Here is a 19,016-nt window from a genome sequence, read left to right as displayed (position 1 = left end):
GGCTAGATAATCGGAAACTGCCTTTTTGAGGAGTCAAATTGGAGCAAAACCAGTTTTTGCGTTGTCATAGAGACTGGTTTAACCAAATGACATGCTCAAATAATATACGAGTTTTATCTCAGATCTCTCATCTAAATCATCTTATTATGGAGGGTTAAGATATTTTTACTTAATCAAATCAGTTTTTTTTTTATATAGTCTAGAACAGTAATAATCTATTTTATATAATTATGTATCTTACATATCTCTTAAAAGGTTTTACTGTATGTTACTCTATCTTCTACTATAAGTACAAAAGTGAAACGTATTATTCTTGCAATGTATGATGTTAGTTCATGAATGGGATTGAATTACTAAAATACAATAAAAGGGGTTTTCTGCGAGTATAATTCTCACTCAATATCAATATGAAACGCTTTATTTCAGGGAGTTTACAGTACAACTATTCCGGCCTTGATCTTATTCACATAGGATAGCACTTCAGGTATTTCAACTCCTGGAAAATATAAACAAACTGAATACAAGCTCAAATGTGGCTATGTTTGGATGAGTATTCATATAATTTGGGCAATAGTTAGGTATATTTCGTGGAATTGTTATTTTATTTTTATGCATCCACATAACTTAGCATGGCGCAGAAGTATAATAACAAAGTACAACAATCAAGTTTTTATAAATACAATTTTAGCCAGCACTCAGTTCTTACAACTTGCTTACGAATTCATAGTTTTAAGGCAATCTTTCTTTTTATCGTCACTATTTAAATATCCTTTTGAGTTTGTTTGGTTCTCATAAAATATCACCAATATTGGATAAACCTGTGAGTTGAGCCTTCCTTCATCTTCATCTTGTATCCTACAGTCTTTATAAATTTAAGGTTTCTTAATTCTTCGCTATGTATTCAATAAAAACTATTGAGCTTGGTATCATAAGTAGTGAGTTTCCTGTATCAAAAACTTACACAGACTCGTTTTTTCTTTAGCTATGAACAGTTTGATTCCAATTAAAACCTTTAGCATCTGCTCTGAACTAAATGATAAATTCACTTGGGTGAATTAAATTAAATAGTTTACTTCAGTGACAATTCTGTTATAATGGAATATCTGTATTCGACCAATGACACATTAGTGATTTCCGTATATTTCATTATTTATGAAAATGTCAAGGTTTCCTGATTAATTGTTACATTGATTGACAGACTGATAGCACTGCGCCTGTTAGTAATCCAGAACAAAGTGTGATTGATATCATTGACTGCTATACCAATTAAATATAACTGAATGTTTTAAATACTTGTATCTTTCTATTATATGAAACCAGTAGCTTTGCAACGAGGTGCGAGTCTAGAATTATAACAATTATTATTTAGTTATTACAAAACAATTCTAATTACAATTTCACCATGGGATTGTACGTTATAAAACGAATTTGACATCAAATTGTATTCAAACCCTGATTTTATTGTCCTTTTTTTTACAATAATTGGAAATATGAAACTCGTATAAGACTTTTGGCAATTGATTTACTAAACAAAGCATAGAGTTCGTTAAAGGGTAGAGCATGCAATCATCTAAGTCAACAGTTACATATTATTATCTAACAACAATTATCTAAGTTACACATTATGTTTATTATGTATGTAAGTAAAGTACAGGATCAATTCAAATTTAGTATCTCAACTAAGCGCGTTTGTACGTTCATAATTATAAGATTTTTTAGATCCTTGTTTTAACTTAGCTCCAAATGCAGTAGTTCCAATGTAAGAGTTTTATTTAGTACATACTAATTAAACTTGTTTAAACTATAGAATCGATCAAAAAAGTGCAAAAAGTTAATATTGAAATTATAACGCAACACAAATTAGTTTACAATTTTACCTTTTTTATGTAGCAACTGATTAGGTTATTATCTAAAAAAAAAAAAAAACACATTTTGTATGAAGCTATGAACGTAACATATCTGTAACAATCAATAACGTAGATTTACCACCAAAGGCGCAGCCACGCCTAAAAGTCGCCCGGGAAGTTCACATAAGGTCAAGGATATGTCTACCTCTAAACTTCATCTGTCATGCGACGAAAGTTTAGCATATCCGGTGTTGTATTTCAAAGTGCACTATAGCATCTGGTAATGAAAAAGATTCTAACATATTTTTCCTATTTATGTTAACCTACTTAATTAATTGTTTTGTTATTAACAGCTAACGAACAGCTCATATTGAAGTTCATCTGACATTTCATATACAACATTAAGCGATGATAGGATATAGAAACAAAACTCAAACTATTTCAACTTAGTAAAAACCATACTACTGCACAATTAGGTTTTAGTATAGTTTCAAAATTTGAATAATTAAAGAACAGTTCCCAGACCAGAATTGGAATATTGTTCCAAGCAATACTACACCTCAATTACTACACAATCCTTGAGTTCAAAAACCGATTATGCAAATACTGAAGAAAACAGCATACAACTTTTACGTTCATCTAAACATTTTTGTTCATGCTGCACTAAAATCAAATTGTTAACCTATTTAATTTACATTCAGTATTGTACTCTGAGATAAATGTCTTTATGTAAATACATAATATTGTTAATTTCAAGAACGAAATTTCTAATATTTCACTGGTTAGGTTAAAAATTCTAAACTGACCAATTTTGTCAAATGAAACAATGTACTTAGGATTACATATAATATAATGTGTGTAACTAAATCTGTATATTTCCTTAACCTTTACCTTTACCTTCAGAAATGTAGTCATTTCTGACGAGCAACAAACTTTGTCCAAGCCCCTTTAATAAATAATGTCATGAACAAAGGGAACAGTCATAACACTTCCAATCATAAGTTTGTCGATGCTGAACAAAAGCTTTATCTTTTGATAAATAGTTGACATTCTGACATTAATACATTTTACATATTATTTTCACAGGCGTCAACCACAAGTTTCTAAGTGATTCCTATTACAATACGCCAGTTGCGGCACAGCTGTTCCAGTGGTCAAAGCGCTGGACTTCCATCCTAGAGTACATTTACAGTTTGTTAACAACTTGGTTTGTGGGAGGTGAAAAGGTTATGTATCTACAGAATGAAGATACACGATGTAGTTTACACCCTATTCTGTGCTTAAACGTAAAAATGCCAATGGAATAGATTAACGCAAAAATAAACACACAGAAATGAGCTCACCTTAAGGTGTGACCCATCAGTTAACAGCACTAGACGAGGAGAACTCTCTAATAATTAGAGATCTTCGTCCATGAAAATCCATTGAACTAGCAAGTCATACGATGTTTGCCCCAAGGCACTCCGCCCGGCAAGTCACTGACCTTGTAGATGTAGGTAGTATCGGAAGTATTACTGCCTACTAACACCTGGACACTGCAACACTACACGTAGTTCCTACTTATGTAATATTACCACAGTAATCCAAAGGTTAAGGTCTGTATTATATACACCTTTTGTCTTTTCCAGCTGACACAATGTTGTATAAGTTACATAAGGTTAACGTTAAAACATTTTTACTGCCATACAGGGTGTTTTTTTATGTAACCCAAACAATTATAACTACCGTAAGATACTTTAACGATAAAACCAGCTTATGCTGGCATCCCTATTTTCTTTATCACCGATCAGCTAACATGCATTTACGCAAATATATCTACGAGTTTTAGTGTTATTGAGAATTAATTGTAAATAAGACTCAACATGATGTTTTCACATGCTCAAATAGACTATGTATAGAGGTCTACGTTTTAGTTTTGTTTTCTACAGATCCGATTTCCTTGAATGTTTGACAATTCTATAAATAGACTAGTTCATTTTTAGGTACTGGAATCACACATGGAAACCTTATTTTAAACGCATCATGTTATAAAACTAATGATTTATACTACTTTTAATACATAATACTCTTTGAACTTGTGAAAACCCATGTTATGCCTTATTTACAATGAATTCCCAACTATATTAGCTGATTGGCAATGAAGTAAGGAAACCAGGGATACCAACATATGAACTTGTTTTGTCCGTAAAAAAGTGTCTTACGGTACTTGTAATTTGGGTTGCGTAAAAAAAACACCCTGCACCATAAAAACACTATGGTTCTTACCTTTATGAATTGTAGTATGGACTTATAATTCTTTAAGCTGGTTATCAGCTTAAAATTATCAAAACAATCCATTTCACGCTGCCACAAAAAACAGTTATTTTTAGAAATGATGCTAATAATTTTACACATTTCTTATAACTACTTTGAATGAGAATAAATACCATAATCACAAAATAAATAAACGTAAGAAGTAATTTTCGCAAGTTTTTACTTATTTATCTAAATAACTTGTGTGACAATGTACAATAAAGCATGTAAAGTGTACCTTTACCTAATTTTGTAAAATAAAATAAATATAACCTTTGAAACTTTTCTTGAAACAATCTATAAAATAATTCTCAAACTTTTGACATGACGAAATTAGAGCCCTGGGGTCACGGCATATTTTAAGATCGGCAATAAGACAGAAACCGGCTGCAGATTGAGAGGCATTTCCCGAATTTTCTTAGAGATCCAACACAAAGTTCGTCAATGGGTGAAAGACATACAAATAGACATCCATCAGACATACATTCAACTTAGTGAACTCAAACGAAACATGAATCGATATTTATATTCAGACTAAAACAAAAATGCTTTTAAGACGCGGTTTTTGAATTGTCTTCCTTCGAGAGGATTCCGAAAAAACAGAAAAAGGTGTTTACGAGTCCAGTTGTGCCGCGGGGCTGCCATCTTCTTTTAGACCGCTGGTTTGGGCGTGTCGAGGCCAACAGCTTCTCACATCAGGGGTACAAAAAAAATCAAAACTGGATGAAACAATTTGTTACCCATGATCACGCTGCATCGCCAGCAGTATATATCTCCCTGCGCGGATGGACTTTGATGCGCTTGCACATCTAATATAGACGTTTCTGCTCTTCTTGGGCTCCTACTGAATTTTGTCTTAACCTAAAATTTAATTTTATTTTGTGTGTTTCAACGACAATGACATTTCTACGTTTTGGCAACACTTCGGTCAAACCCCTGGTCCGGTCAATTTCAAACATAAACCTTTTTTATTTCCAAACAGCTTAATTAATTATTAAATGGATCCAAAATTAACGAGATGGATACATATGCAATGGTACATAAGTGGTAACAGCAAGAACATAATACAAAGAATAACTAATGATAAATTAGTACTACAGTATATCAATAAACCTACCTTCCTTAATGAACCTACCTTTTGTTGGATAGCAACGTTAATTTACAGCTAAAATTAAATTAAATTGCATGTGGTACCAGAATCGACCCCTTTGGCATCGACCTATTAACCTTCAGATTTGAAGGTGAGCACTATAACCTCTTAGCCACATAAACCATTGTGGGAAATAAATATGCCTACACTCACTTTTCAAAAATCCACATGAACTTCTGCAGTTACTTGAGTCAAAATCTGATTTATTTACCTCTAAAGTGATAAGTATTCCACTATAGGAGTGTCGGCGTATTGTTGAGGCGGATGAACGATATATGGACGTAACCCCCGGGGCTATAGAACCCCACCCCGGATCTTACACCGCATCCTGGACTATATCAAAACTGAAGTTGACAACCAGACAACCTCCTTGTGGTTAGCGGATGTGGATACATTGATATCTAACATAACCAGGCATGAACATGTCACTAGGTAAAGGTAATAGCAACAAATGTAGTTCGGTTGTACATTTTTTATTTGTTGATTTTACATTTATTTTACACTACAACTACTCTTAACCATCTTTTGACTCTAGCTGGCCATTCGGTAATCTATAAACAGTTAGGTATGCGGTAGGCATACTACCTTGGTGAACTCGTTATCCATATGGCGCATAAATGCAGGATGCTAGTATATAACCGAATAATCAGTCGAGATTTGCTTTTAGCATCTGTAAACAAATTTAAAGTGAGATTTATTTCCACCTCTGTTGTAGAAAAATGTGGCATTAATTTATATTCGGTTGTCTAAGAACGATTCATAATTGGAAATGTTTCGTATGAATTGTATAAATTGCAATAGGCCTACATTATTCTTTTAAAAACTATTCTCTAAACCCGAACCAAAAAAAAAAAAAAAACATAACGAAAGAAAATATTTTTTTCTTTTATTAAATTATAAAAAAAACATCATTTCTGTAAACTTATGTGTTTCTAGTCACTCACTCAATGCTTTGTAGTTCAGCAACAGATTTGTTAATGGCCACAACATACTACGCAACACATTGCTACTACATGAATGAGTTCCTGGATAATAAAGACTGTTCGAGTTTCTTGCATCTTGTAAAAATGTACATACTGCAATTATATCAAGGTCGTCCACTAGAGTACGCTAGTTCAGACACATCCTTGAGCATACGTCACGGGATACAGGTGCAGATTGCAGACATCTCTCTAACAGTTTAATCAGTTTACTTTTCATAGTGAATGCAAGGGGAGGAGAATGCTTTAGGGTCTGTTGTTACTTAGCTCTGCTCAGGGAAATATATTATTCCTCATTATGCCATCTTGGTAAAATAATGATGTGTTCATTTTGTAATCTTTATAGGTTTACATTATTTTTTTAAGACTTATTAGCCATGGTCCTATTAAAAATCATAATGTAAACAAACAGACATATACACTTTTTATTGAGGAGTATATTTATTCAATGGTTAATCCTATTTTAAAACTAAAATGTTGTTTGTTCTCAACACTCAAGATTCAAGATTCAAAAAGTCTTTATTCATCATACAGTAAACAATTATTTACACGAATACTGTCAGGTCTATTGTTACTTAATACCTGCATTAGCAATAAGAAACAGTTACGATACATTACAAAATACTATACATTATTTAAATTGAAATTACTAAAATCTACTATACTGTAAGGTGCAAGGTCAAGTAAGAAGGCTTTTTGTTTTGTTTTTTTCCATTAACTAAGACTTATCTTTTTCGTTTTTTAAAAGATCATTAATCTTAGGTGAGTTGTAAAGTTACACTACTATGTTTTTATTTTATTTTTTTGTGATATTTCTTAGTATTGTTTTATAAAATTAACAAATATATACGAGCTGTCTGGCCCATCCTTCGCTTGGGAAAATGTTTGTTTGTTAAATGAACTAAACACCGTAATGAAACCATAGACAGAGTTATAGGGTAACCGCGGAGACTTTCAACCTTGTAATTGTAGTTCACAGATTCCCTTTTACATGTATCGATTCATTACTCCACTCCTACTCACAACGCAGACCCGGGATTGCTCTCCTTCCATGATCCACCCACGGGGGCAGAGCCCACAGCCGAGGTACCTGGAGGCGGACACCATTCTTGGACTTCGGTCAATGTAATGTGTAATCATCATTTTATGGCCAATCATGTGGTTTAGTAGTTATTTAACGGCGCCTTTACGAGAGCTCCTTGCTGATTCCAAAGTACTGAAGTGGTGCTTGTTTAAGAGGAAGTTTTATGGGGTAGGAGCGCCAGGCTGCACCGTGTTAATAAACGTCATAAATCACATAAGCCACGGATTTGATTTATGGCTTTTATTTATTAGTAAAATGGCATTTCCCATTTTTCTTGGACAATGGAGATTATTTGTTTTCGTTAATGTTGTTTTTCTATTTTGTTAAAATGTAGCACTTACGTGAGTAATAATGGACTTGGTAAATATTAAGACGTAATTTTTTGCTATAATTAAGTTTTTGTTGTTTTGCTGTATTGTATCCGGGGTTTTAGCGCGTTCACAGTGAACGAAAAGATATGTATTTGGAATTTCCATACGCAGTGTATGGAAATTCCAAATGCACCCTACATATTTTTCATCAACAATGGGATTCATCCCATCTAATGAAAGTGATTAAAAACATTATTTCCTAGGTGGTAGGTTAGTTCCGCAGATAATGACCCTAGGGCCATAAATGGGTAGGTTAGTTCCGCATTTGAATCTGGTGGGCCCCTTAAGTAGGTAGGTTAGTTCCGCAATGAATGAATATTGAACATATTGAAGTTAAAAATCCAAAGATTGGATACGCTTGTATCCGATAAGTAATTCGGAATACTAATGATACAAACTCTACAAATTTTAGGTTTGGGATGTAAGGAAATTCACCTGTTTCATAAATGTTAACAAAAATTACTTTAGTAATAATACTGATTCGACTTTTTAGTAATAACGAGTTGTTGGCCCGTCCTACGTACGGGAATCGAGCAGTCCATTAAAACTGTATATAGTGTATCTATTACATTACTAATTCAGGCATAGTTTAAGCAGTTCAAAATTGTTAGAGAAAAAGCTTCCAAGATGAGTTAAAACATGTGATCATTGTTATTTCCCCAACCTTTCCTCAAAAAGTCGAATAGTAAAATAATTCTCATAAGTTTTTTTTTTGAAGATTCCTGAGCTTCGATTCGTATACAGCAATGGTTATAGAATCTTACTGATTTCCTATAATCAATGGCAAAATCTCAGAGTAAATAAACTAACCTCATAAATCTATAGAATATTTTTTATTCAACCAGCTGTTAGTTATAACTAATTATATTTCACTAAAACAAACTAAATATTTTAAAGACTGCTCAAAAAAATAAATTAAATTATCTATTATTTTACTATGTATATTTAAATAAACTTTTATTCTCTTACCGACCTAACCTATCAATCTTAACCTATCAATGGTTATATCAATACACATAGTATAAATAAGTCAATTCTACGTATGTCATTTCATTTTCATCCAAAAGCTGAATTTGTGTCGAAAAACGCGGAATGTTTACAGTGTTGTTATTATACCAAAAGCTAGAGTATAATGTTAGCGTCGGCTGCTAGAATTTTTAAAATTTAAAACTTAATTTCCAAAAAAACTGAAACTCTAAACTAAAATCATGGCTTCGACATTCCCTGGTTCTCAAAATTATCTTTCTTTCAACACAAAAATCATGAAAATCCGTCAAGTGGTTGATTCAGAATCGTGAAATAAAAAAAACCCTATCACGTTTTAATATTATAGATAGAAGATACTGCACAGATACCGTACACACTAGGATTAGTTGTGATAATAGCTATGTAAAAAATCTATGAACATCTATTTTATGTCGTTTCAAAAATTAATGTTATTGTAGCAACCAATCGAAGCAAATTAAACTGTGACAGACTGTTAGTGCAGGATATCAGTAATACTTGATGAACAATTATATCTCTTTAAGAAAAATGACTGCAATTTGTAATCAGTATAGGTTTTGGCTATGGGTAAGACGGGAATATTTTTTCGAAAACAGTAAAAACAAGGTCAGCTTCTGAAATATGATACAATATTTTCAAGACTTGTTTATTATAACTGTTATTATCAGCGTAGGTATTTCCATGAGTTGCATACCCTTTAAGTAGGGTCTTTTAAACACATAGAAAATTAAGACTACTAGTTTTAATATAGCTTCTGTAGTACCGGTACTAGAAAACTGCTCGATTTAGAGCAACAGGTGCACTAGTTTTGTTTTATATTTTTAATTTGTTATAAGATGATTACAAAGTTAAAAGTTTTTTTTTTCCTATGACAGGTTTAGTTTACCATCGGGGCCTGTTTCATCAAAGTACTAATATTATAAGCTAATATAAAAGCTTATACATTTTTATTTTATAAGTTGGTAATTTTCTGTTTCATAAAAAATCTACAAAATAATAATAAATTATGACACTGATACTAATATAAGTTATAAGACAGCTGTTGCATTATTTTACTTTTTTATTTTATAAATTGTTTGATTTTTAAGGTTAATTTTTACTGCAATATTTTAACTTTAACTTGATCAAAATATCAAGCAAACCTGAAATGAAGAATTTAAAAAACGTAAACTTTTTTAACAAGTAAGAGGCATGCCAGCGATATTACTGACTGAATGCATTGATTGTTTCTCCTACAAATTCTGGCGAGCAAACAGTGTCATTCAATAAGTTTTCATTAATAATTGCATTTAATTTAGTTTTATTTTATTTTTTATGACGCGGTAAACTGTCCCTTTTGACACGGCGTGCCTTTCTGCTATGTAATGTTATTTTACACCACTACCAAACCAATGAGTGCAATTTGTTTTTGTTCTTTGGGTGTTAATGGATGGTTCCTATTGGGTGCTGTAACGCAGGCTTGATTGTATTTTAAATAATTTTGAAATTTTCATAACTTTAATGAATATAGTTCATAACTTATCCTATACCTTTCATGCAACTCGTAAGTTTATTGAATTTGAAAGTAATAAATCCTTTGTGTAAATGTTCTTGGTCTTCTAACCATCACTATGTCTATTTCATCACTTGATCCGCTTGATTGCATCTCTATTTTGATAAAATTATTAATACATTTTTACTTTACTACATCTTACTAGAAGATACACGTCACAAGTAAAAATTCTATGGGTCAAAAAAGGCTCATAATATATTACTCAAAATTTTTGGGTTATAATATAAGTTTTTATTGTTTTTGAAACAATATTTGTGTAAACACTATTATAACTGGTATTTTGGGGTGGTAAACTTATAACTTTTTTTACAAGCTTATATTTATATGAAACACAATACTAGTATTATAATTTAATATTACCAGGTAAATCTTATATTACAAGCTTATATCATTTTATGAAACAGTTATTAGCATTTTGTAACATATACGTATTTAAGCAACAGCTGATGTAGTGTGATTTTTAGTTTAAAGATTGCGGCTTCACAGGGCAGGTTGTTGGCAATACACAGTTTAATGGTACATACCGAGTTGATAATGATTTGATTGGCTAGGATCGGTGAAAGAAATATCTGCATCAGCTTTGGTACAAAACTAGAGACACTGAAACATGCTACTTCAACTTTAACTCATTCAGATCTTGCTTATTTTTATGGATTATTTCGGTTGACTGGCTTTTTTGTACGCTTCACTGCTCTTTAGAATTTCAAGAGATCTATTGTTTAAGCCGTCAAATGCGGAACTAACCTACCGGATTATAACCCACCCTACGGGACCCGGATTAGTGTAGGTAGCAAATGCGGAACTAACCTACCCCCATCACAATGCTCGTTTAGTTCATATAATTGTAAGATAAGTAACACGTTAATAATATATTAATTTTAAATGATAAGATAAGATGTATCCAAACAATACACCTTATCTTATATTATTTTATTATAATATCTTTATATTATGGGCGTAAACAAGTATCCGTGGACACTCATTTAGTTTACTATGCAGCAACACAACGTAGGTGACTTATGATTGCCAATCAGCCACATATGCGGTTGCCACTGAACCGCTAATCATAATCAAACCACCGGTTCAACCACATTTATGTGGTCATAACATCTGTGGTCACCACAACCCTACTTACAGGAACTACCAAGCTAATTTGTTTACAGGCACAATAAAACCAAAATAACATGTGTAAAATAGTGCATTCTGTGACATATGTAGGGTTGACAAATTACAGACAATGAAGTTCATGCATGGGGAAGTCGTGTAATATATTGATTTAAAATTTAATAAATGTTTAATGTAAATATATAATGCTAAAGTATACATCTTTTTCGGAAAATGTAGTGCGTAATAATACGACTCTAACTAACTATATCGAATTATAAAATAGGGTATACCATAATGTTAAACAATATTTCATATTTAATTCTGAAAATTCTCTCGGTCTTGATAGAAGACTACCAACCGTTACTATTTTTGTCAATTTATCACGCTAGAGGGGGCCAGGGTTCCCATACCCTGTCAGTAAACCAAGGATGAAATAGTACAGTTTATTTTAGTTACACTGTCTAACATTGTGCAATTTACATCCCCTTTTTAGTGTTTATGCCCTTGCCTCCCAAACAATTAAGTTTAACAGGAGCTAGAGCTCTGAATTCAAAACAAATGTCAATATATTGTAAGTTTACCGATTCTATTCCATTTATAAATCCGACTTTGTACAATTCAGTAAATCAGCTATGGTTTATGCCAAGATGTATCGAATACAAGGTGGTTAGTCAGACAGAATTGTAAAGTACGTTGCAAACCTCAGCTGGCCAGCTGTACTACAGTATGTCCTTATGAGAAAATGTTCTATACTGCAGTTACTTCACCATATATTAAAATCGATAGAGTTATTACTGTACATCGATGTATACTACTGCCGTTTGGTCCGCTTCTTTAGCCTGCCTATGAAGTTGCAGGTTTATACCCCGCTGCTTTTCGATTTTTAATCAATCTTTAAACTTAGTAATTTAAACTTATAAGTAAACCCCATAACAAGGCAAAAATGCTATTCTAGCCTTGACCTATGTTGGTAGCTTGGAAACTCGTCACCGAAACCCTTGTGCATTTCTATGAATGACGGAACGCAACACAAACAAACCAATCTCGACCGATAGTATCCCTCAACTTGACCTATGCACACTCTTCCTCGTAGCCTCCTGGTCACCTGCTAGCCGCCCAGTCCGGATCTGCCGCCCGCCGCGCCGCCCAGCGCCACCACGCCCGCCCTCAAGGCCTCGTCCTGACCTTGCCACACCCTCTAGCTCACGGTACAGTCATTAACACTTATGCGTCATTTTGTTGTTGTTCCCAGTCCCCCCTTTTATAATAATAGACTCGCCAGTTATGGCTAAATTTAGTTTTTATTAGTTTTGTTGATAACCCAATGCATTGTGGTATTTTTTACAGTAAAGACGGTTTTTTTTTCATTATTTTAGCCCTATACACCCGTTGAGATGTTATTTGTTTGTAACGGTTCCTGATGGTCTTGTTACTAACTAACGTTGATCTAGGAATCCCTAACTGTCTTTTACTATATTGCTTTACAGACGGAATAATTAGAGTTTCCAGAATATTAGCATTTTATCACATATTGTGACTATTTTATGAAATGTTTTGCCAGAGTAATGAATAACTCGATTCTGTATAAAATTTTCAAAAAGTTTCAGTTAAATTAGCGTATAATTAAAATTGACTTAAAGGCTCTTTACGCTGGCCTTTCCCAGTTGATGACCTTATTTTAAACAAAACGTAAGATAGCAGTTCCTGTTTTGTATAACCATAACCAATTTAACTCGCTACCTAATTATCTTATTAGGACCGTTACTCTCCTTCATTGCCGATTTGTTCGGGTTTACATAACATCTGAGAAGTACAACGAATTTCCATATTATACTAACGAGTAATCAAACACAATCCATATATTGGTAGTATCATCATATTAAGACGGATACATTTTTATTTTCTTCTATTGTTGTGTGTAAACAATGTCATCATCCCCTTCACCGCATGAAGAAAGGTTCTCACTCTAAACCTATGACTATTGGATACTGGTTTAAGTGTGATGAAGTTTTTTTGGGAACAATAAATTGTATTTTAACTATCTTCTGACAATATCCTTAAACAACGTTTCATCTCCAATTATTTAACACGAGGTAAAGAGCTGTATGGCCTAAGCTAGCGATCTAACCTACAACTTAACCTAACATAGCCTAATAATTGTAGTCCTGGCATTCAACAGCTTTTATACCAGAATAATATCATCTGTTAAATATTGCGAGATGTTGTGAAATACGGCATTAGAGAGGTTTTTGACCGTTTGGTTGATGCGTTCATTTCGCAACTCTCATTAATTCGCAATCACGCGTATTCAAATGCTGAACAAACAGCGAAGGGAATGGCCTACATTGACGGGTCAGTAAACCTAGGTCAATATCTGGATGCGACGATGCGCATTTTGCTTCAACAACGGATTAAAACCCCCATATAACTGGGATTAATCTCTTTTAGTGCACTTTTGAGAGTGTTTGCTATCACCAGAATTGAAATTTTAACAGAGCTTGTTGAGTTTTATTCAGGGTTTTAAAGAGCTTAAGGGTCAACCACCCTTTGAAAGAAAAGTCATTTAAATGACAAATTATTTTTCAATAAGTATACTATGACCTTATTTGGACTTTAACTGGCAAACTTGTTAAAAAATATTAGTTCCTAGTAATACATCACATAGTTACTAGTACTTTGTGTACGTGTTATAAGCCGAATGCAGGGTGAGTGTAAAATGGAGATTATTACTGACTAAGATAACCAGCTGCTTAGCCAGGACCATTGAAGGTTCAAAGATGAGGGACAGCTGGGTCCAGTGCTACCAACTATTTTTATGGTGATGTGTTAAAACCAAATCTCAAATCTCAAAATCCCCAAAGATTTGTAAAAGTTTCGGTTTTGAGATTCGATCTGCTTATTTATTCAAGTATTTGTCTCTTTTCTATGATAAATGGCAATGTCTGGAATTTAATTTGTATCAGTGTGTGTTGTTTATAAAGCAATGATGTGTTTGTTATTAAAGAAATGGATTAGTCATACTTTTAAGCCCAAGTAAGGGTAAGGAGTCTTGATTGCGCAGTAATATATTTGAATTTATATATGCATGATTGCAAGATAATTATATATTTTTTGTAACCTAGACAAGTATAAAGTTTTGCGTTAAGGTTTCAAGATTCGAAATTTTAAATTGTTTTTTTTTTCATTTGGTTTTGAAATTTGAATTGTCTGGTTTTGACCATTACTACTAAAGACAGTCAACTGCTCAGCTTAAATAATTATTTAGTAAATTAATCGCTAGAAACCATTTTCCAAAGTAAATCATTCTTTTCAAGGAATCATAAAAGTATGATAACGTTTTCCTAAAGATATAATCGATTCTGATATTCAACACGAGCGCTATAAATAACATATTTTTCAAGAGCTCTATAAACCACGTATTTGAGTCTGCTGATTCTTAACTATATGCTGATGCCTACTGCAGCATCACTAAAGCCTGATGCTGATAGTAACCAAGAGCCTATTAATATTCAAGGCACGGTTTGATGGCTATCTCGATTTATACAGTTATTGAAAACCCATGTCGCGGTTTTGTTGCATAAATGAACCTGCTTGATTAGTTTGGGTTAATAGTCTCAATCTGAGATTTGTTGTGTTTATATTTCTACGGAGAGTGATGCTGGAAGAAGAAGCTGGACGAATATGAAGCTTGTGGATATTTAGCAGTATTTGATATTACGAGATTTTGAAAGTAATTTAATGATATCTACGTATACGATTGACATGACATTTCTTATATCCTGATTTAAATAATTACGTTTGAACAATTCAGTTATAGTATTGCACATGAAATATTCCATAGAATTCTTCTACAAGATAATTATATGCTATATTCATACATATGTTTAGTTACAATTTTCTGATTTTTACATTTATAAATACGAGCTATATAAGTTATTCTTTTTTCGCTAAACTATGATTTTTTTAAATTCACATTATTTAAAAATAAAGATACATTTGCTATTTCTATTCTTATAGATTTTTCTTTTATCATGTAAAATGACTTCAATAACTTGGTATTAATATTTATATATTAATACAATCAAATCAACATTATTTTACCAATATCATAAGTGGGAAAGTTTGGACGTATGGATGGATGTTTGTGACAAGTAAATGCGAAAAATACTGAGCCGACAGGGTTGAAGTTTTTTACACAAAGGTAGATTATGCACCTACTTAACACAAGCCAATTCACTTCCTCAAACTGCCTTCGGACTCTGCCCCAGTGGCTCAGATTCCCATGTTAACTTTAGGAGTATTTATATTTGAAAGGAATTAAAGAATTTTGTCAGCTGTTTCAACTACACAAGTTAGTTCTATGATATCTATTTGTTCTATTTGTCTATGATGATACTCAATAGCATTAACATTTTATAAGGTTTGTCAAAAGGGTGCAGCAATATTATTTTATTTGCATTTATGACAACAGCTAATTATAACCAAGCAGCAACAAAAATCTGTGACAAGCTATGAGAACTTTACTTTTTTCTACTGTTTAGGCGCAGTGGAAGAACATTAATTACGACGGCTATGGTATATGTGCTATACTATGGCATACCGTAAGTTAAAATAACTAAACTGTGTACTCTCTCAATGCAAACGCAAAGCACGAGTATAACTGCAATAAGCATTTTATACTTATACGCCAACTCCGTACAAGGACGGGCACTCTACTAGTATTCGTATATATTAAAATTGTTACTCTACAGTATATTTTTTCAACGTTATCGTCCGATTAAAAATTTATTATTTTAATACAATTATATAAAAAGTAGGTCAAAACCCATTGCAATTGTAACAAAACTAAACATAAGTCTTTATACATCCAAACACGACTGACGCAATCTGTGGGAAAATGTCAACGGGATATATTAAGCATTGATTATTACATCACCACTTGATGTGCTTAACATTGGGGCGATTACATCACATTATTATCACAATTGTTTCTGGATAGGTTGTAATTTTAAAAAGAGTAAATATAAATGCAGGGATAGTAATGTTAACTGATCTCTTAATACTAAGAATTAGACCTGAAATGAGTAATTTGATGCGAAATAAATTTACTAAAAGTATTACAAATAACGTTTACTTTCTTACCTACCTAATTTGAATGCAAAACTAATAACTTCTTTTAAGACATTAAACCTCTAAATGAAACCAACTATTAACATCAATAATTTGAGATGTTATGAACTCAATGATAAACCAATTTACTTTTAAGAAACTAACTTTTTTTAAAGGACATCGACTACTTAAATTGCTAAAACTTGTATTATAACTCATTTTTACTTTGTAACAGGCTTTTATACTTAAGCTAAAACCAAAATTTAAAAAATTTCATATTGTAAAAAAGTTGTCATACACCCTAAAATTGGGTTTTATTGGTTTCTATGTATCATTTTCAAAATTATTATTTAAAGTAAACTATAATCCCTAAAAAATGGAAATTATATAGTTTTGTTCAGCATAAAATTATGTTAAATATATCGTACTTTTATTGTATTACAGAAACATTTAATATTTTTAAATGGCATCAAATAAAATAACCAAATTTCTAAATAAAACTCTTTAAATAAAATCAACTATTAACATCAATAATTTAGATTAGATATCATAAACTCAATAATAAGCTAATTTAATTTAAAGAAACTCATCATTTTGTTAATAAAACAAAAAAAAATATTAGTCATTGTAGTGATTGCGATAGTGGTTGTAAAATGGAATTACAATACAGGCTGTCCGGGCTAGAGTTACGAATAAAGAAACAACTAACTCTTGTGAGATAAAAATATATATTTTTATTTTGAAATAACTATGCTAATATGTTATAAAGTACAGTACAGATTTCTCTTTTATTCAGTTAAGTTATTATCACATCAAAGTCACTCTCACGAGTACATTTTTTTAGCCAACCCCATTTTTAAAGCAAGTTTAAGTTCAATTAAAGCTTGCCAGCAGAATTATCACAGTTAATATTGTGGATTTAAATCCAACATGGTGTAGAAAATTGTCTGGCTTCTCGGTAAACTTCATCATTAGGCTGATATTCACAATTGTGGCTAATTTGGTGTTATGGCCAGGGATAATTCAACTTGATCAGATAAAGATTAAATTTTCCTTGTTTGGTAGTTAAAAGGAATTATGTGTAAAAATAACCTTCAATTCACACAATCTTGGTTATGCTACTTTTCGTATGTAATTTAAATTACTATCAACAAATTAATACCCTGATGAAGATTTTTGTTTTTGATACCACTAGATTTACCAATGATTTACATTTTCCTCCAAACTAACTCAAAACTCTTACATAAACCAATTTAGACATAAAAAATCCTTTTTATCTACTAATGTATGACCTTGTATGACCTCATTACATGACCTGATTGTCACCCCTTATCGTCCGGGTTACACAAGTTACGCAGAATTACGTTAGGTAAACAGAGCTGTTGTCTAGGCATCGATGGTCTAGGCCACGCTGCAGGATACAGGACACAAATACACAGGACATCAGCAGGACAATGGCAAGCTATTATCACCCTGGGTTGGATAACTGATAACACAACCATCCCCCTCCCCTTCTGCTGCAGCAGTAAATAGCCCTGGCTTATCTTGATAACAACTGTCACTGTTGAGGTATGTTTGAGGAAATAAAAACGGTGATGTTTGAATTCGGCAATCCCGGTTCGTTAGAGATTGAAAAAAATAACTTTACGATATTTTAATTAGTGGTGTTAATATTGTCATTTATTAACTTATATTCTCCAGGGTTCATTTCAATATTTTTTTACAATTACAGTATTTTCAATAAATATTGATCGCACCTCAGTAAAACGTTGTTTATTATGATATTGCCACAGTTCAAAGATAAATTGTACACATTTTGGTTACAAAATTTATATTATGTAAAACCTGAGTCTAAAATTACCATTGTATTTAAAAGCTTGGTTTTACTAGCTTTTTTTGTTAAAATTTCTCTACAGCAATCTCAGTTTAATAAGCCTCCATTGAAAAATTATGTTTGGTATTAGCCATACCATATCTTTTACGTTTTATAAAATTGGTTTATTTTTCAGCATACAGTACTGTCGTTTAGTTTTTAATAATAGTTGTATACCTCAATCCTAAACAGAATAAACTCCTAAACTAACTTAGTGCCAATTTTTGCAAAATTTTTCTTTGAAGGTCAATTTCCTCTTATTTTTACATGGTATATTTAATGTACTTTTATTTTTATAAACACAGAGCATATTCACACAAACATAGTTTCCTTCTTCACAGACCTTACTCAAGTTATTACTGTTTGTTTTGTTTTCTTTTTTAAACTTATTTTTCAAACCAAGTACAAAAGAAATAGTGTTCGTGCTATCTTGTATCCTGTCATTTAATCCTTTTCTCTATCTATAGTGTTTCTTCTCTGTATGAATAAAACCACAAACATGATCAATTCGCACAGCCCTATTTTTTACAGAACCCCCCCCCCCAAAAAAAATAGCAAATATATTACCGGTTGAGTTTTTAAAACAGTTTTAAGAGCATATTATTTTATTCAACCCTCTCCCCCAGTGTGCGCGCGGCCGGAACAA

This window comes from Macrosteles quadrilineatus, unplaced genomic scaffold (genome assembly GCF_028750875.1).
Source record: "Macrosteles quadrilineatus isolate MER2022 unplaced genomic scaffold, UCM_ALF_1.0 Scaffold_9__3_contigs__length_116548681, whole genome shotgun sequence".
NCBI lineage: Eukaryota > Metazoa > Arthropoda > Insecta > Hemiptera > Cicadellidae > Macrosteles > Macrosteles quadrilineatus.
Note: the sequence above shows the minus strand (reverse complement) of the source record.